This window comes from Meles meles, chromosome X (assembly GCF_922984935.1).
Source record: "Meles meles chromosome X, mMelMel3.1 paternal haplotype, whole genome shotgun sequence".
Lineage (NCBI taxonomy): Eukaryota > Metazoa > Chordata > Mammalia > Carnivora > Mustelidae > Meles > Meles meles.
Genome location: NC_060087.1, coordinates 17,875,641 through 17,896,482, shown reverse-complemented (window position 1 = coordinate 17,896,482; position 20,842 = coordinate 17,875,641). Strand labels below are relative to the sequence as shown.

The window sequence follows — 20,842 nt, the reverse complement described above, 5'->3', positions numbered from 1 at the left end:
CCCAGGTTGATGTTTCCTTCTAGACAAAATAGTCATTTGCTTTTTTTCCAGGATCACTTTAGTTCAAGATCAAGATTTGAGATTTTTTTAAGCAAGTCACTTCCAGTTCACCTTTCCTTCTGGGGGAGTGTGTGCGTGTGGAATGGGAAATGGTTTGCCAGGTCTCCACCCTTGTCAGGTCGTGATCTGACTTTTGCTCTGCTGATCCCATAAAGGTTGATAAAAAGACAGCTTACCCTTTCAATTGTCTCTTCAGGATGGGCTAATGTCCATAAGGTGAACATGTCCAAAAAAGACCAGGCTCACTCCTCTGGACTTCTATCCTTCCATCCAGGGTCTCACCCTAGGAATTTGTCAATATTTTGTTAGTGTTTTTATGCTTCTAAAAATATTGTTAGTAAATTATGTTCAGCAGGAAGGATGATCTGAATTAGCTAGTGTGCCATTATTGAAATTGGAAGTGTGACTTCCTTAGAGTTCCTAGAACAATGTTTCTTAAGATGGGAGTTCACGAAAAAAAAAAAAAAAGATGGGAGTTCATGGACCATGTGTATCAAAATCACATTATGCATTAAAAACTGGGATTCCAGGGCTGCCATCTCAGACTTCATTCAGAACCTACTGTCCTAAACCCAGAAGTCTGCCTTTTGGATAAGTTCTCAGGCTCTCTTAAGACTTTAAGTTTGAGAAATTTTGCCCCAGAGCACAGTAACAGTCATTCAAGGAATTTGACTTGATTTTTGTTTGTTTAAGGGTCATGTAGGTCAGAAGAAAGCCAAATAAATGTCCCAGTCAGAATTTGGTCAATGTTGAAATCTCCCATCTCCTCACCTTTTGAGAAAAATCCTCCTTAAGACAAGATGATCTCTAAGAAGAACTCTAAAGAACCAAGGCCTTAATCTAGAGCCAAAGTCCAATCCCATCACACTCCCCTTTCTCAGGAGTAGCATTTGTTTCGATCAGTCATGGATGGCAGATACTTTAATGTGCTTATTAGTCACTAATGAAAGGTTTGAGAAAGAACCTAAGTTACCCTACAGGTATCTTGACCCCAAATCTACTAGTGAATCCAATTATGAACTAGCCTCAAAAAACAAAAAAACAAACCAAAAAACCCCAAACCTAACCCCAAAATGGTTTTTTTTTTGAGACTAGTTCATAATTAGATGTCAATGACAAATTGAAAATATTAAGATCTTCCCACCAATATTATTGTTTGCCAAAATGATTTAACACCATATTGGCCTTCAATTTTATTTTGAACTTTTACTGGTCCAAGAACTCTGTAGATCTTGAAATCACTATCTTACAGCTCCTCAAGCCACTCTAGAGTCCAGTATTTTTAGCCTGCCTGCTAAAGTTTCTGCAAATAGCAGGCAAATCTGCATTCCACCCTGTCAGAAGCATGATTAATTATCTATTTGGATCAGCCAACAAAAATCTATGTTCCTGCGTTTCTGTGACACGCTTACTTAAATTTCTTAGCTTTAGTCATGCCTTTAAGTTACAGTGCTTTCAAAAATGTTTGTCTTTGCTTTCTTGCAAGACTAAAAGAAAAACAAAAGAAAAACAAAACAAAACAAACAAACAAAACCCACTGCCAAGCAGTTGGTGACCAACATCTAAAGATTCTCGTTGCTGCACCAATGTTCGGGTCTTAGATTTCTTCAGCTTTTAAAGGAAAAGCTTTGTGTGCATTCTTGTATTTTCCACAGCTGAATAACTTTAATGTGGAAACGTGCTCATGTTACACACACCACAGACATCAAGAGAAAGTTTTAGAAAATTTGAGATTTTAATCAGATGATCTTGTGCTCTACTCAGAAAATGAAATTCCATGGGGAAACTGCTACTCAGAGTAGGCTTTGTTCTTTTATAATATTCATTTTCTTTCATTGCTCTCTAACCAAGAGGATACTTCCCCAACCATTTGAATAGGGAGGATGGTATTACAAATGAGCTGTTATGAAATGTTTAAAAATCAGATCTGTTTTGGAAACTACTATCAGTTGAAGAGTGGTTTATATGTGAACTGTGCTAAATTCCTTCAAGTTAAGCCAACTCTGAATATGCTTGACTGAGGAAATAATATTTGTCACTTCAGTAAACGAATAGGCTAGCATACATTACATGGGCTGTAGTAACCTACGTAACCTATGATTGAAAAATAATCACATGTCCTTATGGTTTCATTTAACCAGATTAATCTGCTTTGGTAATGGAATCACTTATGCTTAATTAAATATATCTAGATTATGACTCTAAGGAAAGGGTAATTTGTGACTAAAAAGATATCTCTAAAACCTGCAGGTTTGGAGCAACATCACAATATTAGGTTTTTAAAAATACCTCTTCACGTGTACCTCTAAGGCAGAAAACTGTCCTTGCTTTAAATAAACCACATCTTTTATTTCTATAGGCTCTTTATAAATCCATTCATGGCCCTTTATTTCATCAGCTCCCACCATATTGGGTTTATAACCCTTAAGGTGGGTGGGATGTATGCAACATTTCATCATGTGAGGAAAAGTTACCTAACACTTGGAACCAAAGCAAAAGGATGACTGCTTGTCCTTTGAACATTGAACTAAAGCTTTATTTCAAGGCCTTTATCTAACAGCCCCACCCAAGGAATATTTAGTTCTTGAGAGGAATGCACTGCTGCTTGGTTAAAGCTCAGACATGTGAACTTGTAGATTTTTGTCCAGGAGAGATGCAAAAGATTTCTGTGCAGAGGTTCTAGATTTATTGTCCTATTTTGCTTCTAATTTAGCAAACTTATTTCAGCATGCTTTTCCTTTATGAACATATACATTTGTTCTTTCGAATTCTCCTTTGTACCATATTTACCATTCTCTGGCTTCTCTCATTAATGCATAAAACCTGTGACATGTATTCATTCTGTATTTTCATTAGGGTCACGTTTTTGAAAGTTATACTTTGTCTCTATGAAGAAAAAGATGGTGCTCACAAGACCCCCAAGAAAATGAATCTCCTTTCTTTAGTTCATCCAATTTCACCTCTCTCCCTGGGGGACATGTTTTATAGGTACTAACCCAATGCATTTTAATTGTCCCCCCCCCCCTTTAAATCCCAGGTCCTGCTAGCCTTCTGACAGAGTCATCAACCTTACTGTCCCAAGAAAGGAAGGATGGGCAAGTGCTCTCATAAGAGAGAAGCCCTTCACCTCTTTCCAGTAAGACAATGTACAGAAAACTCAGGCTTTCGGGGGAAAGGGCTTTCTAAATGACAAAGCTTCCTTTTAAATACATAGGGCCTGTGTGCACGGTAGACGGGAGACCCCCCCAGGCTGTAAAGAATGAGGGGGAAAAGCAATTCTGATAAGTTACAGGGAAACCGGGGAGTGGAGTTTGGGAGGAAGGTCACAAGACACAATTGTCCTGATCTCCTCCGTCCAGGCTGAAGTACTGGGGCAGGAAGTAGGTTAGCTAGGTTCCTGGGAAAGCAGAAGACAGAAGTGGGGCCATCTGGATTCTGCTTTTCTTTGGGAGGATTAACATATGCCCTTTGCCGCTTTGAGGTCATGAAAGCCACACCCCTTACTCACACACCTGGATGTCTTCTTGGAGAGGAATAGAGGGAGAGTGGAAATCTGACGCACTGAGTTCTTCACTGAATCATCCAAGTAGAGACTGTTCACCTACAAAGACATTTTATAGGATTGAATTCAGGTAAATAAATTAGACTTGATCTTCTTCCTCCTACCAGTGTCCACACAGAATACAGGAGCTTGTAAGGTCGATGAGGGCAAACTTACAGAAATAAGAAAGCTACATTTTTGGCCCAGCTAGGTATATCATGAATAAATTTGAAAGGTTGTGTCAAGGAGGAAAAATTTCTTCTGCCCTTCAAGGTCCTTCCAACTGGACCAAACTAACATGAGAAACATTAACAGGAATAAATCAAATTTAATTTCATGAGTATGGGGAATCCACAGACAAGGAAATCCCAAAGATACTAAAGGAACAGGAAGCTTAAATAAGCTCAGGAGCACGGTAGGGGTCTGGATACAAAGGGGAGAAAGACCATTAGCAGAAAGGTGAGAGGTATTTGGAAAACAAAGTTGCTCTATTATGTGGTTAAGTCTCTTGGGTAGAGAGGAATCTTTGTAAATAGCTCTCTTCCTGGGACCAACAAGCAGCTGAGGGAGAGGTAAAGAGTTTTTCTTGAATGTGGTGGGTTCTGATTGCTTTTGACTCAAACTAACATTAATGCCAAAGTGGCCCATCTTGGGACATACCTCCTTGGCCCTAGTTTCCTCCTCTGAAACTTCCCTTAAGTTTTACATATAAAACGTAATCAGGTAGATCATTCTGTCTTGTTGAACCAGCCCCTGCAATAAGTTAGTTCATTTAAACTCATTTCAGGAGGCAGTGACGCAACTGTGTTCTCAAAGTTAGGCCTATGGTTCAAGCAATCAGGTTTTAAATAAGAGGCATTTCTATGGAAACAAAAGAAAAAGAATAGTTAATGGCTGGATCAAATTATAAACCAGTTTCTGAGTTCTGAGGCTAGCCAGCCAGTTGAGATTTCTGGATGCCAAGCTTGAATGATCTTTGGAGAGCGTGACAGCAGGCAGTGTCAGTCTGATAGATTTTCTTGGTTTGTAGTTCAAATGTTTGTGGTGATTTTTTTTCAAGGGGAGGTTTATTTGACATTATTTCTATTAGAATTACATATTTCTGGGGGCGCCTGGGTGGCTCAGTGGGTTAAGCCTCTGCCTTCAGCTCAGGTCATGATCTCAGGGTCTCTGGGATCGAGCCCCGTATCGGGCTCTCTGCTTGGCAGGGAGCCTGCTTCCTCCCCTCTCTGGCTGCTGCTCTGCCTACTTGTAATCTCTCTCTCTCTCTCTCTCTATCTGTAAAAAAGAAAAAAAAAATTAAAAAAAAAAAAAAGAATTACATATTTCCGGAAACCTAATTTCTTTCTTTCTTTCTTTTTTTTTTTTTTAAAGTAAGCCCTACACCCACTCCAGGGCTTGAACTCATGACCCTGACATCAAGAGTCACATACTCTAGTGACAGCCAGCCAGGTGCTCTGTGTTAATCTTTTTGAATGGCCCAAAGAGCAGTAGACATGTAGATTGCCTACATGTGAGCTACTGAAGCTCAGTCGGGTAAGCGTCTGTCGGCCTTCGGCTCAGGTCATGATTCCATCCTGGGATCATGCCCCTTGTGGACTTCATCAGGGGGTCTGCTTCTCCCTCTCCCTCTGCCCTTCCCCCTATCCCCAGCTCACATGCACCCTTTCTCTCTTTCTTACTTTCAAATAAATAAATAAAATCTTTTTTAAAACTGGGAAATATAGAGAAGAGATAGCTATTTAGAACGCTCGTAGAACTTCAGTAACATCACAGGTTTTTAGATTGAGGAACATTCTCCCAAAATATGAAATGGCACACACTTTTGGTTGCCTACCAAAAAGCCATTCCTCTCTCTCTTTTACCTTCTGGCAGGGTCCGCCTCCTATAATAGAGGATAATAATGCCAGATACTCTCTTTCCCACTCTCCTTGCAGGTAGCCAGGCCATGTGGACCAGGTTTGGTCAGTGAGCCCTTCAGCAGCACTCTCTTTAGATGTTTCTAGAAGGATTTTCCATCCTGATGAAAGCAGGATATTCAGGGAGAGCTTTCTTTCCCACTTCTTCCTTCCTGTCATTTCATAGGCTATGGGAACTGTGGCGACCATATTGCAGCCATTAAGCACTAGACAAAAGTGCATGGGTCACTGACAACACTGTTTAGCTTGGGATGACCGCCTACCTCTAAACTTCTTGTTAGGTAAGACGATGAAACTTCTGTTATATCTGCCACTTTTACTTGGATATTCTTATTCACAGGCAAAAGCATCTTACTGATTCAAGATTTTAAACATTGTCCAGAGAAAACTATTTTATACCAAATATTTACCAATTTTCCCTCAGATATTGGGAAGGCATGTTACTGAACATAAGCGTATGAGAAAGTCCTTTTAACATTGGGATAAAGGGAGGCTCCCAGCACAGAGCCCTGAGGGTCGACCTGGTGACATGTCAAGTTTTATGGTGTCCGAAAGACTTGTTCATAATGTTCAAGAAAAGACATACTATCACAGTGAAAATATATGTTAGGAAAATTTTGGGGCTAAATTTATTGGCACAATTATTAGAATACAATTAAAAAATAATTGGTTTAAACTTTAAGAACAAAGATATGATTGCCAATCTTAATTATTTGAGATTCTTCTTAAGGATTTAATTCAAATGTGTCATTTATTCTGATTGTAACAGGAATTTTGAATTGTCCTATTTGAAATGCCATATGAATTCTCAAGATTGAAAGTAGAATTCATAAACAAAGCAGCTTTGAAATTGTTTCTGAAATGTCTTACAAACCCAGATAGGGGTGCCTGGGTGACTCAGTGGTTAAGCTGCTGCCTTTGGATGGGGTCATGATCCCAGGGTTCTGGGATTGAGCCCCGCATCAGGCTCCCTGCTCAGCGGGAAGCCTATTCTCCCTCTTCCACTCCCCCTGCTTGTGTTTCCCTCTCTCACAGTGTCTCTCTCTGTCAAATAATTAATTAAAATCTTAAAAAAAGAAAACCCAGATATCTGACCTTGCATTTTACCTAATAAAACAGAAAAGGCCATTTGCTAAAAGAAATTGTTATTCACAGATAACATTATGAATTACATTATAGATAATTATATTATGAATTACATTGTTTTTAACGAGCATTTTGCTAGAAAACTCTCTTCATTAAAATTTTAGATTTGGGGTGCCTGGGGGGCTCAGTCTGTTAAGCATCTGCCTTTGTCTCTGGTCATTATCCCAGGGTCCTGGGGTCAAGCCCACATTGGGCTCCCTGCTCAACCCTTCCCTCTGCCCCTTTTCCCTGCTGTGCTCATTCTTTCTCAAAAAAAAAATCCTTAAAAATATTTAGATTTACTGTAATTTACATGGATCACACATATTTATTTACAGATTTGGAACACTTAGCAATTGATTGCCATTTTCCATTTGCTGTGACAAGGCATACAATTTTTCTAAAATGTATTACATCAAGTTGAAAAAGTGAAATTAATATGAAAATATCTATTAAAGGATGTTAGTATCCAAGCTGTCCACCTTTTCCATCTGTCATTCATCTAGATGTAACCAGAGTTTATTAAATATATCATACGTACCACATCAGTGGTACATAAAATATACCATATGTACCACAACCAGGATAATCGTGTCCCCCAGGAAACATCTGGCAATGTCTGAAGACACTTTTGATTGTCACTACTGGGAAGGGGGCAGGGTGCTGCCGGCATCTGGGGGGCAGAGACCAGGGATGCTCCTAAGCATCCCACAATGTACAGGTCAGCTTCCCAAAAGAAAGAATGATCCTGACCCAAAATGTTAATAGGGTTGAGAAACTCTGGCCTACACCAAACATTTTGATGTTTAAAATATAGTACAGGGCTTCCTGGCTGGCTCAGTCAATAGAGTGTATGATTCTTGACCTTGGGGTCATGAGTCAAGCCCCATGTAGGGAGTAGAGTTTACTTAAAAAACTAAATAAGGGGTGCCTGGGTGGCTTAGTCAGTTAAGTGTCTGACTCTTGATTTTAGCTTAGGTCATAACCTCAGGGTTGTGGGATCCAGCCCTGCATTGAGCTCTGGACTCAGTGGGGAGTCTAAGATTCTCTCTCTCCCTCTCCCTCTGTCCCTCCCCTGCTCTCTCTCTAGAATAAATAAAGATAAAAATCTTTAATGAATAAAATTAAATAAAATATAACACAAAATGGTTCTTGATAAGGAAAGAATAGATTATTATAATTTTAAAGTCATCTTAAGAGACTGTCAGGGGAAACCTTGATTCTTACACACTGTGAAATATTAGGTTGAAGTCTAGCTTGTATGTATGTATGTATGATTATTATTATTATTTTGGTTTTTGTGTGAGTGTTTTTTTAAGTAATCTCTACACTGAATGTGGGGCTCAAACTTTTGACCCCAAGATTAAGACTCAGATGCTCTACTGACTGAGTCAGCCAGGGCCCCTGTATTACTTGTTTTGTATGAGAAATTCCTTCTTTTGATATGATAATATTTTCTTTCATGTAAAGATGGAAATTAGATGGAGCCTTCCTTCCTGGAATTCCATCTTTGAAAAAAAAATCTGTTGTTTTTCTAGTCTGTCTGGAGGTGAACCTGAATGTTACTAACATTGCAAAGATTTCTCACCAAGGCATGAAACTATAGATGTGAATTTACCATAAATTATACAGCTATAGGAAAGCCAATTTAAAAACTTTTTGAAAAAAGATTTTTATTTATTTATTTGCAGAGAGATAGAGAGCACAAGTAGGCAGAGTGGCAGGCAGAGGGAGAGGGAAAAGCAGGCTCTCCACTGAGCAGGGAGCCTGATGCAGGGCTGGATTCAGGACCCTGGGATCATGACCAGAGCCGAAAGCAGCTGCTTAATCGACTGAGCCACCCGGGCACCCCTAAAAACTTTCTTTGTGTCTCAGTATTTCCCTGTCCATAGAATAGATACCCACCTTGCTTATACAGATAATGTGGTAACATTTTATTTGGAAAGAAAGTCACAATCCAAATTTAAGATCTGATATAAGAGAGAAGGTCAAGAACATCAAGTCCATGTTAACCTTCTTGGTGTTTGTAATTTAAATGTCTTTTTTAAAAGAGATTTATGTATTTATTTGAGAGAGATTGAAAGAGAGAGAGCGTGAGCATGCACACATGTGAGTTGAGGGGAGGAGCAGAGGGAGAGAGAGAGAGAAAGAATCCTCAAGCAGACTCTCTGCTGAGCAGGGAGCCTGAGGTGGGGCTTGATGCCAGGACCCCGAGATCATAACTTGAGCTGAAAACCAGGAGTCAGACATTTAATTGACTGAGCCACCCAGCAGCCCCTAAACATCTTTTCTTTTTAATTGAGAGATGGCATACATTTCTTATGTCTGTGAAAGTTTAAACTGGAACACAGAGAAGGAAATTTGCTTTTTTTTTTAAGGTTTATTTATTTATTTCAGAGAGAAAGAGAGAAAGGAAGAGAAAGCAGGGGAAGGGCCAGAGGGAGAGGAAGAGGGAGAAGCAGACTCCTTGCTGAGTATACAGCCTGATGTGGGGCTCAATCCCACCACCCTGAGATCATGACCTAAGCCAGAACCAATAATTGGACACCGAACTGACTGAGCCACCCAGGCACCCCAGGAAAGTTCTTTTCTTCTTCTTCTTTTTTAAAAGATTTTATTTATTTATTTAAGAAAGAGTGAAAGCAAGAGAGATCACAGTGGGAGAAGAAGTAGAATTGCTGCTGAGTGGAGAGCCTGATGTGGGACTTGATCCCAGGACTCTGGAATCATGATCTCAGCTGAAGGCAGTTGCTTAACCAACTGAGCCACCCAGGCACCCCAAATTTATTTTCTTTTTAAAAATCTCTAAGGAAAGTTGTTCTGTAGCCCATAAGTTTGTTCTAATATCTAGCCTATGTAAGATATGACACATTACAATGTAGATTGATATAACCAGTTTGGAAAGCAGTTTGGCAATATTTATCAACTAACCTCAGAAACTTCCAGGGTGTCTATGGCCATACCACCCTGAACACGCCCAATCTCGTCTGATCTCAGAAGCTAAGCAGGGTCGGGCCTGGTTAGTACTTGGATGGGAGAAACTTCCAGGGTGCCTGAGTGGCTCAGTAGGTTAGGCACTAACTGTTTATCTCAGCTCAGGTCTTGATCTCAGGGCCCTGAGCTCAGGCCCTGCATTAGGCTCCATACTGGGCATGAAGCCTACTTAGAGAGAGAGAGAGAGAGAAGAAATGAAATATCCGTGGCCTTTGAGGCAGTAATTCCTTTTCTGAGAATTTATCCTGAAGTGTCATCCTAAATATACACTAGCCTTTCTACAAAGAGATTCCTAAAAGTGTGTTTTACCCCAGTGAAAAAGTAGAAAGTATCTAACTGTACTACAACTGAAATAGTAGATTAAATTGACTAACTTGACTCAGCTTTATGTCCACACAACAATACTAAAAATTGGGGACCTGTCTGGCTCAGTTGGAAGAATGTGCGACTCTTAATCTCTGGGTCATGGGTTGAAGCTCCACGTTAGGTACTGAGATTATGAAAAAAAAAAAAGTTTAAAAATTGTTTTACAGAACACATGTGATAACATGGGGCAATATTTTCATTAAAAATAAAACAGGATATGAAACATCATTCATTGCATGACTATAACAGCATAAGAAAAGAAATCATTTGAACCCACCCAGGGACTCCAAAAAAAAAAAAAAAAAGAAGAAGAAGAAGAAAGAAAGAAAAGAGAAAAGAAATAAATCAAGAAGTCAAGCAAAATCCTTTAAATTCATATAATCAAAACTGTTTACCCAGAAATTCCCCTTCTAAGAGATGATCTTAGGGACATGATTGGTATAAGAAATTAATCACTAAGCAAAAAAGTTTAAATGACTTTAATGGTTTTTTAGTAAAAATGTAGAAACAACTCAAATGTTATATCTGTGTGGATACACTGTACGTTTACTATTAAATTTGACTTTCTTCTACTAATCTGTCTCATGTCACTTTGACATGAGCTAGAGGGTCTTTTTAAAAAAGATTTATTTATTCACTTGAGAGAGAGAGACCATGAGCAGGCGGGGTAGAGGGAGAGGGACTTTCAAGTGGACTCCATGCTGTGTGGAGCCAGGTGCTGGGCTGGATCGCACAACCAGGAGATCAGGACCTGAGCCGAAATCAAGAGTAGGATGCTTCATTCAAAAGATGATCCACCATGACCAGGTGGGATTCATCCCTGGGTTACAAGGTTGGTTCAACATTCGCTAATCAATCAATGTCATAGAACAAATCAATAAGAGAAGAGAGAAGAATCACATGGTCCTCTCAATGGATGCAGAAAAAGCATTTGACAAAATCCAGCATCCGTTCCTGATGAAAACGCTTCGAAGTATAGGGATAGAGGGAACATTCCTGAACTTCATAAAATCTATCTATGAAAGACCCACAGCAAATATCATCCTCAATGGGAAAAAGCTTGCAGCCTTCCCATTGAGATCAGGAACACGACAAGGATGCCCACTCTCACCACTCTTGTTCAACATAGTATTAGAAGTCCTAGCAACGGCAATCAGACAGCAAAGAGAAATAAAAGGTATCCAAACTGGCAATGAGGAAGTCAAACTCTCTCTCTTCGCAGATGACATGATTCTTTATATGGAAAACCCCAAAGACTCCACCCCCAAACTACTAGAACTCATACAGCAATTCAGTAACGTGGCAGGATACAAAGTCAATGTACAGAAATGAGTGGCTTTCTTATACACTAACAATGAAAATACAGAAAGGGAAATTAGAGAATCAATTCCATTTACTATAGCTCCAAGAACCATAAGATACCTGGGAATAAACCTAACCAAAGAGGTAAAGGACCTGTACTCAAGGAACTACAGAACACTCATGAAAGAAATTGAAGAAGACACAAAAAGATGGAAGACCATTCCATGCTCTTGGATTGGAAGAATAAACATTGTTAAAATGTCTATACTGCCTAGAGCAATCTATACTTTTTTTTTAAAGATTTATTTATTTGACAGAGAGAGATCACGAGTAAGCAGAGAGGCAGGCAGAGAGAGAGGAGGAAGCAGGCTCCCCACTGAGCAGAGAGCCTGATGCAGGGCTCAATCCAAGGACCCTGAGATCATGACCCGAGCTGAAGGCAGAGGCTTAACCCACTGAGCCACCCAGGTGCCCCAGCAATCTATACTTTTAATGCCATTCCAATCAAAATACCGCCGGTATATTTCAAAGACCTGGAGCAAATAATCCTAAAATTTGCATGCAATCAGAAGAGATCCCGAACTGCTAAGGAAATGTTGAAAAACAAAAACAAAACTGGCGGCATCACGTTACCCAATTTCAAGCTTTACTACAAAGCTGTGATCACCAAGACAGCGTGGTACTGGCATAAAAACAGACACATAGACCAGTGGAACAGAGTGGAGAGCCCAGATATGGACCCTCAACTCTATGGTCAAATAATCTTCGACAAAACAGGAAAAAATATTCAATGGAAAAAAGACAGTCTCTTCAATAAATGGTGCTGGGAAAACTGGACAGCGATATGTAGAAGAATGAAACTCGACCATTCTCTTACACCGTACACAAAGATAAACTCGAAATGGATAAAAGACCTCAACGTGAGACAGGAATCCATCAGAATCCTAGAGGAGAACATACGTAGTAACCTCCTCGATATTAGCCACAGCAACTTCTTTCAAGATATGTCTCCAAAGGCCAAGGAAACAAAAGCGAAAATGAACTTTTGGGACTTCATCCAAGATCAAAATCTTCTGCACAGCAAAGGAAACAGTCAACAAAACAAAAAGGCAACCCACGGAATGGGAGAAGATATTTGCAAATGACACTACAGACAAAAGGTTGATATCCAGGATCTATAAAGAACTCCTCAAACTCAACACACACAAAACAGATAATCATATCAAAAAATGGGCAGAAGATATGAACAGACACTTCTCCAATGAAGACATACAAATGACTAACAGACACATGAAAAAATGTTCATCATCACTAGCCATCAGGGAGATTCAAATTAAAACAACATTGAGATACCACCTGACACCAGTTAGAATGGCCAAAATTAGCAAGACAGGAAACAACGTGTGTTGGAGAGGATGTGGAGAAAGGGGAACCCTCTTACAGTGTTGGTGGGAATGCAAGTTAGTGCAGCCACTCTGGAGAACAGTGTGGAGATTCCTCAAGAAATTAGGAATAGAGCTTCCCTATGACCCTGCAATTGCACTGCTGGGTATTTACCCCAAAGATACAGATGTAGTGAAAAGAAGGGCCATCTGTACCCCAATGTTTATTGCAGCAATGGCCACGGTCGCCAAACTGTGGAAAGAACCAAGATGCCCTTCAACGGACGAATGGATAAGGAAGATGTGGTCCATATACACTATGGAGTATTATGCCTCCATCAGAAAGGATGAATACCCAACTTTTGTAGCAACATGGATGGGACTGGAAGAGATTATGCTGAGCGAAATAAGTCAAGCAGAGAGAGTCAAGTATCATATGGTCTTACTTATTTGTGGAGCATAACAAAGAACATGGAGGACATGGGGAGATGGAGAGGAGAGGGAGTTGAGGGAAACTGGAAGGGAAGATGAACCATGAGAGACTATGGACTCTTAAAAACAACCAGAGGGTTTTGAAGGGGCGGGGGGGTGGGAGGTTGAGGAACCAGGTGGTGGGTAATAGGGAGGGCACGTACTGCATGGAGCACTGGGTGTGGTGCAAAAACAATGAACACTGTTACGCTGAAAATAAACAAATAAAAAAAATAAATAACAACAACAACAACAACAAAAGAGTAGGATGCTTAATCAACTGCATCACCCAGGCACCTCCCAGCTAGAGGGTCTTGAAAGGCAAAGGAAATTCCTCCTCCCCAACAGCTGATGCAATCTGCAGGAAACTTGCATTCACTGGGCACCTGTCGCCCTGACACTGCTGCAGCTGAGAGACCCTTGGGCTACCTGACATTCAGCCAGTAGCAGGTAAGATTTCTTACCATGTACGTCTCCTGGAATTGCTATCTGGGGAGGCAAATGGAACCAGAGTGGCGAGAGGCCTTTTTCTCTCTAAGTTTAGATTAGCAGGAGAAAATACTTATGGAACCAGTTCCTTGTGCTAGGTTACTCTTTGGCTACATTTGGTAGAGTACTCTTTGGTCCCTGATCTATTTCCTCCCAGAGATGGTTTTTGTTACCCTTCGTCTGTCTTCGGTGTCCCTTAATGCCCACTTGAGGTAAAAGCTGTTAGTAAGGGATGTGTTGGAAGCCGAAGCTGCAAAATTTTAAGTGTTTTAAGTCAAACACTTAAAAACTGTTAGAGTGTTTAACCTCAAGAAGATTCCAGCAAGTTGTCACAGAACAGGTTAGAGCAACACTACGTCATCCCTGAACCTCAAGAAAACATCCATGCAATGAGATATACTGTAAAACAACACATCATTCCTATCCTCACTGCACTCCCTCCTAAGTATTAGTGTGGCTGTGGCTCCAAGAGACCCAAGGCCTAGCCAAGGCTGTTAATGTGCATGTAAGAGATTTATCCTTTCCCTCTTGTCCTGTGTGTGTCTCTCTGTGTGTGTGTGTGTGTTTAAAGATTTATTTGTTTATTTGAGAGAGAGAGAGAGCATGAGTGGGAGACAGAGAGAGGGAAAGAATGCCAAGCAGACTCCCTGCTGAGTGCAGAGCCCACCATGGGGCTGAACATAGGCTTGGATTCCACCACCCTGAGATCATGACCTGAGCTGAAATCAAGAGTCAGATGCTTAACCAACTGAGTCACCCAGGTGCCCAGTCACGTGTTCTATGTCTAAGAGTATAGCCGGGGCACAGGACTGCAAAAGCACCTGGCTCTGGGGCTCCCAAACAGAACAAACAGGTTTGGCCACTTGCCACTGACAAAATCCAAATTCAGAGAAGGGAGTGGTGGTAAAACAAGAAAGGAATTTATTTCAGGGAGGCCAACACCAAGAAGACAGTGGATTAGCATCTCAGAGACTATCACCAAAGTGCTAAAAATACTTCCAGGTTTATATCAGGAAAATGTGGGGCAAAGGTGGGTGGGTACCTGCAGGCGGGCAGTGAAGGTCAAGTCGATCATTGTCCTGTAAGTCAAGCATGGGCAGGATCTTGCTGGCTCAGGAAAGTCCTTATTGCTTGAAGGAGTAGTTTTGGTTCCCATCAGGAATGCTTTGCCCACAAGGTCTTTTGCCTGAGTTAAGAGATAAACAGGAAAGAAGAACTTAATCAATTAGAAAGTCTGAGGTCAAAATGGAGGTAAAGTCCTCTTTTAAGAGCCTTGCTTTGTGAGCAGTGAGAATATTCTCGTGGTCTCCACCATTCAGAGGGTGCACTTTCTTTTTTTTTTTTTTTTTTGAGGGTGCACTTTTTTTTTTCCATTTTATTTATTTTTTCAGCGTAACAGTATTCATTCTTTTTGCACAACACCCAGTGCTCCATGCAAAACGTGCCCTCCCCATTACCCACCACCTGTTCCCCCAACCTCCCACCCCTGACCCTTCAAAACCCTCAGGTTGCCCCAACCTCCGACCCCTGACCCTTCAAAACCCTCAGGTTGTTTTTCAGAGTCCATAGTCTCTTATGGTTCGCCTGAGGGTGCACTTTCTTGAGTGCACTGGGTGGCCAGTCAAATACACTGAGATCCAAGGCTTGCTCTCTGTCCGGCTGTGGGAAGTTTGTCATGAGAGGTTCCCGCCCAGAGGAAACCCTGTCATCTCAACCTTCATTGCTTGTCAGTGCTGGAAAGTCCCATTCCAGGAGCACCTGCCCCATGTCACAGATGACCAGGTCTGTAACCAAAGGCATCTCATGATTTTGTGAGGACCAGAGACCTACACCATCCTTCCCTCATATGCAAGAAAGGCCTTTGCTTTCTCAGTTGAATTCTAGAAGTTAACCTATGAATCATGGATGCTGCATCATCTAACCCCTCTTTGGATGCCTTGCATCTCCGGTTAAACTGTTAAGGCTTATTGGTTTATTAATACATCCTACTCATCAATGGCTGAAGGATGGAGCCTTTAAATTGGTTATATTAAAAACATTTTTTAGGGGTGCCTAGGTGGCTCAGTCATCAAGCGTCTGCCTTTCACTTAGGTCATGATTCCAGTGTCCTGGGATGGAGCCCCCCGCTCAGCAGGAAGCCTGCCTCTCCATCTCCCACTCCCCCTGCTTGTGTTACCTCTCTTGCTGTCTCTCTTTGTCAAATAAATAAAATCTTTTAAAAAAGAACATTTTTTTAAATAGACAGCTCTCAACTGTCTTATTATTATAGCGGCTAGCCTTAGGGACCTCCTTGACAAGATGAAACAACAGAAATTAGACTTATGATGTAAAAATAAATGTACAGGGGCACCTCGGTGGCTCAGTCAGTTAAGCAGCTGCCTTCGGCTCAGGTTGTGATCCCAGGGTCCTGAGCTCAAGCCCTTCATGGGGGGGGGGTGTCCCTGCTCAGCAGGGAGCCTGCTTCTCCCTCTCCCTCTGCCTGCTGCTCTGCCAACCTGTGCTCTCTCTAATAAATAAATAAAATCTTTAAAAAAATAGAAAAAAAAAGTCCACATCCAAAGTAAATTCCCCTTCTTTTTTTTTTTTTTAAGATTTTATTTATTTATTTGACAGAGGTCACAAGTAGGCAGAGAGGCAGGCAGAGAGAGAGAGTGAGGACACAGGCCCCCCACAGAGCAAAGAGCCCAATGAGGGGCTCAATGCCAGGACCCTGGGATCATGACCCAAGCTGCAGGCAGAGGCTTTAACCCACTGAGCCACCCAGGTGCCCTGTAAAGTCCCCTTCTTAAAACCCAGCTTCACCTGTCTGTTGTAACTTCCCTTTCCCTACAAGACTTACAGGGAGCACTCCAGCCTAATCTATAGGCTCAAAGTATACAGGTTGGGTGCCTGCGTGGCTCAGTTGTTAAGCATCTACCTTTGGCCCCGGGTCATGATCCCAGTGTCCCGGGATCCAGCCCTGCATTGGCCTCCCCGTTCCGCTGGAAGCCTGCTTCTCCCTCTCCCACTTCCCCTGCTTGTGTTCCCTCTCTGTCTGTGTTTCTCTCTGTCAAATAAATAAATAGTCTTTAAAAAAAAGTATATAGGTTGTTCATGTAAATGTTACATGATTTTTATCCCCTTAGTGCCTGCAGTTCTCGATCACACTGCTTCGAAGAATGAAGAGGTAGACCAGATGCAGAGTGGTGGGCAGCAAAGCAATGTTTGTTGAGCAAGAGTATAAAGCTCCCGGAGAAGAAGGGGGGCCCAAAAGGGTTGCCCTCAGAGTTTCTAAGGTTAAGGGTTTTTATGAACTCTTTTCAGAACTTTCTTAAGCAATCAGGGCTTTGGCCACTATCTGTCTACCTATTAGGTTAATGTCTCTGAGCTGATGGTCCTTTTTGCTCACATCTGGAGGCTTATGTCTTAATTCCCTCTTGCCTGTAATAGAGACAAATGCTTTGTGGTTAACTGCCTTATTTTAGGATGTTTTGCAGAAGTCATTTCTGCAAAGGCTGCAAAGCAGAATGCTAGTGTGCTCCTGTTTAAGCTGTAAAATGAGATGTTAGTGTTTTATCTTATCTGTCCTGACTCCATATTTTCGTGCTGGGGACTCTGGCCTGCCTACCTACCTGTCCAGCTAACTCCCAACAGTATTGCTAAAATTAACTTGTAAAAGGGATATATGTAGCCGGTTTGAAGGCAAGACCTTGTAAGATTAGGCATATAAAACTCAGAATGATAGGGGCACCTGGGTGACTCAGTGGGTTAAAGCCTCTGCCTTCGGCTCAGGTCATGATCCCAGGGTCCTGGGATTGAGCCCCATATCGGCTCTCTGCTCAGCAGGGAGCCTGCTTCCTCCTCTCTCTCTCTGCGTGCCTCTCCGCCTACTTGTAATTTCTGTCTTTCAAATAAATAAATAAAATCTTTAAAAAAAAAAAAAACAAAAACCCTCAGAATGACAAAAACTAACCCAAATGTTTTTCACGTTCATATAATCTGGGAAAGTATTCAATATGAAAGCTAATTTAAGGTTGTTGATTAAATTAAAATATACATTTTTAGAGTTAACAGCATTAAATATAAAACTTATAGTCTGCCTGTGTTCACTCAAAGTCAAATAAGTCTGTCATCTCTGCTGGAAAATTTGTCCAAAATACCCCAGAGTAATGGTTGACTTTGTCCAATGGCTCATAAAGTTTTGTGAGTAATCTCAATGTAATTATTAAGAACAAGTAGATTAAATAGATGTACAAAGGTTTATAAGTAAACTTGTAAGTAGTTTCAAAATCTTTGGTAACCTGAAACTTAAAAACTTTTGCTAAGTTAAATGATGAGTTAAGTTAAATTTATTGAATACCTAAATCATTTCCAAATAAGACAAAATAATAAAGCATCAAGTACTAAACGTAAGTTTATCTGTTTTTCTCTTATACAGAGAAACTAAAGATAAATATGGGTCTATTAGTAAACTTGGTTTTGTTTTATTGAAATATTATATTATGAAAAAGCACATTTCTGGAAATATGAAATGTATTCATAAATTTGCTAATGTAAAGAATAATTGTGTAGCAGTTGGCTCAGAACTGCTTACCAGTTTTCACTAGAAACTAAGTTTTCAAAAAGTTATGATTTCTAATAAATGTAAATGAGACTACTGGAAATAAAAAGGGCAACAACTCTGTATGCAAGGAAAATCCGACATGTGTTTTTGATAACAAGGAGTATAGGAAATAGAAATGCATTTTTGTTGAGGGAAGGAAAATAAATGATTTTGTCCTAAAATGAGGCTGGTCACTTAAAGTGGTAAAACTGGGGCGCCTGGGTGGCTCAGTGGGTTAAAGCCTCTGCCTTGGGCTCGGGTCAACCCTAATCCAGGGTCCTGGGATCAAGCCCCGCATCGGGCTCTCTGTTTTGCAGGGAGCCTGCTTCCCCCCTCCCCTTTCTCTGCCTGCCTCTCAGCCTACTTGTGATCTCCGTCTGTCAAATAAATAAATAAATACATCTTAAAAAAATAAAGTGGGAAAACCGAGGACAAATGGGAATGTAAAAAAAATTGCAGAAGGTTTATACAAAAGGAATCTTTTGAAAGGAATTTGTGTGGTCAATACTGGCTAAGATTAAGATACATTTAAGAAAGTAAATGAATTTTAATATCAAAAATGAGAATTGTGCTTTCTCTTTACTATAAGGATGGAGTTTTCTTGAACTATTGGCCTGTTCTTAATAAGAAATTATAAACAAAAGTTTTTCTTTACCTTTAACGTTTTCTGCCTAGGGGTGCCTTGGTGACTCTGTTAAGCATCTGCCTTAGGTTCAGGTCATGATGGAATCCCGCATTGGGCTCCCTGCTCAGTGGGGAGCCTGATTCTCCCTCTTCCTCTGTTCTTCCCGTTTGTGCTTTCTCTCACTCTCTCTCCCGCTGTCAAATAAAAATAAGTAAGTTAATTAATTAATTAATTAATTAAATAAAGTTACTTGCCTAAAAAACAAGGATTCTATGTTTTGCCAAAATAATTTCCTGTTCTTCAAGTCTTTGATTATCTGAAAAAAAAAAAAAAAAAGTCAAAACAAAAATTAAAAAAAAAACCTGAGTCTTAATATTAAGAAAGCTAAATTTTGTTGACTACTATATAACCTTCTGTATTTGCCTTTAATATGTTTTATTGTCACTTTGGTTAAATGGATAAATATCATTTTGTAATAATTTGTGATTTTATTTAATCACATGTTAAAACCTTTTAACATTTTTTTAACATACTTCCCAAAATCAAATTCTTTTTGTTTTAAAGATTTATTTGTGAGAGAGAGAACACATGAGAGGCAGAGGGAGAGGGAAAAGCAGATACCCCACTAAGCAGGGAGCCGGACATGGGGCTCAATCCCAGGACCCTGGGATCATGACCTGGGCCGAAGGCGGACACCTAACCGAGCCACCTAGGTGCCCCACAGAATCAAATTCTAAGATAAAGTCTTTTGGCCACAAACTGTGGTGCTACAATGGGCCCATGGAACATTTTAAAGTTTTTGTGAGACATTAAACTAATTAGGCTTATTTGGTATGTTAAATTACATGAGAAGTAAATTCAAAGAAGTGGTACTAAACCCTCTTAGACTTTGAGTAGATGTGTTATTAAGATGAGTGTTCTAAAAATGGTATGAAATGCCAAAAAATCTGATGTCCTGGTATGTAATTAACTTGAAATGTTCATTTACAGGTACTTTATTCTGATGCTGTTACAAATGTGTTTCATATTCAAAGATACTCATAGAAAACCTCTGGGTATAGGTTTCTGATAACCTTAAGATCCTAAAACTGAACTGAGTAAGAATTTCTTTTTTTTTTTTAAGATTTTATTTATTTGATATATATAGAGAGATCACTAGTAGATAGAGAGGCAAGTAGAGAGAGAGGGGGAAGCAGGCTCCCTGCTGAGCAGAGAGACCGATGTGGGGCTCGATCCCAGGACCCTGAGATCATGACCTGAGCCGAAGGCAAAGGCTTAACCCACTGAGCCACCCAGGCGCCCCCTGAGTAAGAATTTCTAAAACAGGGAAAACTAGATTTAAGTAGAACAAAAAGTACCAACATGGAACTACATGAACTGAGGAGGGTAATTACAATTTTTATGACTTTCTGTTTAAAACATTGCTGAGCTTTTAAAAAATGCTTTGTTTTTCCAGATTAAAAAAAAGTACTCTTAAGTTTGATATATAACAACTTGATAAAATGTACTTTTGTGACCAGATTGAAACATTTATCTTTTGTCCCTACATGATCCCAGAATTCAGAAACTGTCAGTGTTATTTTTTTTGACTTTAAACTTTTTATTAAAAGATTTTATTTTTAAAGTAATCTCTGTACCTAACATGGGGCTTAAACTCACAACCCTGAGATCAAGGTTCACATGCTCCACTGACTGAGCCAGCCAGGCTCCTTGAGTGTTCTTATATTTTTATTGCAATATATACTTGTATAAATTCATTAAGAATTTGTTTTCCTTGTAGCAGGACACAATTGGAAACATGGATTATACGACACAATAGAAAATGAAAGACTTTGGCTGCCTCCATTTTGACCTCAAACTTTCTAGCTGTGTGTTCTTCTTTCTGGCTTATCTCTTGGCTCAGGCAGATATATTTTTTTAAGATTATTTATTTATTTATTTGAGAGAGAGAGCAGAGTGTGTGAGAACACAAGTAGGGGGGTTGGG

At 40.2% G+C, this 20,842-nt stretch overlaps 1 long non-coding RNA gene across 2 annotated transcripts; it reads right to left on the bottom strand.

Annotated features, from left to right (window-relative positions):
* Positions 1 to 236: 236 nt before the first annotated feature.
* On the bottom strand, positions 237 to 14,987 carry LOC123934512. 2 transcript variants are annotated; one of them, XR_006816810.1, is made up of 3 exons: positions 14,692 to 14,987; positions 3,569 to 3,661; positions 237 to 343 (listed from the first exon to the last, which is right to left on the bottom strand). It is a non-coding gene; the product is annotated as an uncharacterized LOC123934512 (long non-coding RNA). The 2 variants fall into 2 exon arrangements; XR_006816811.1 differs by having other exon boundaries at positions 3,573 to 3,661.
* Positions 14,988 to 20,842: the final 5,855 nt, after the last annotated feature.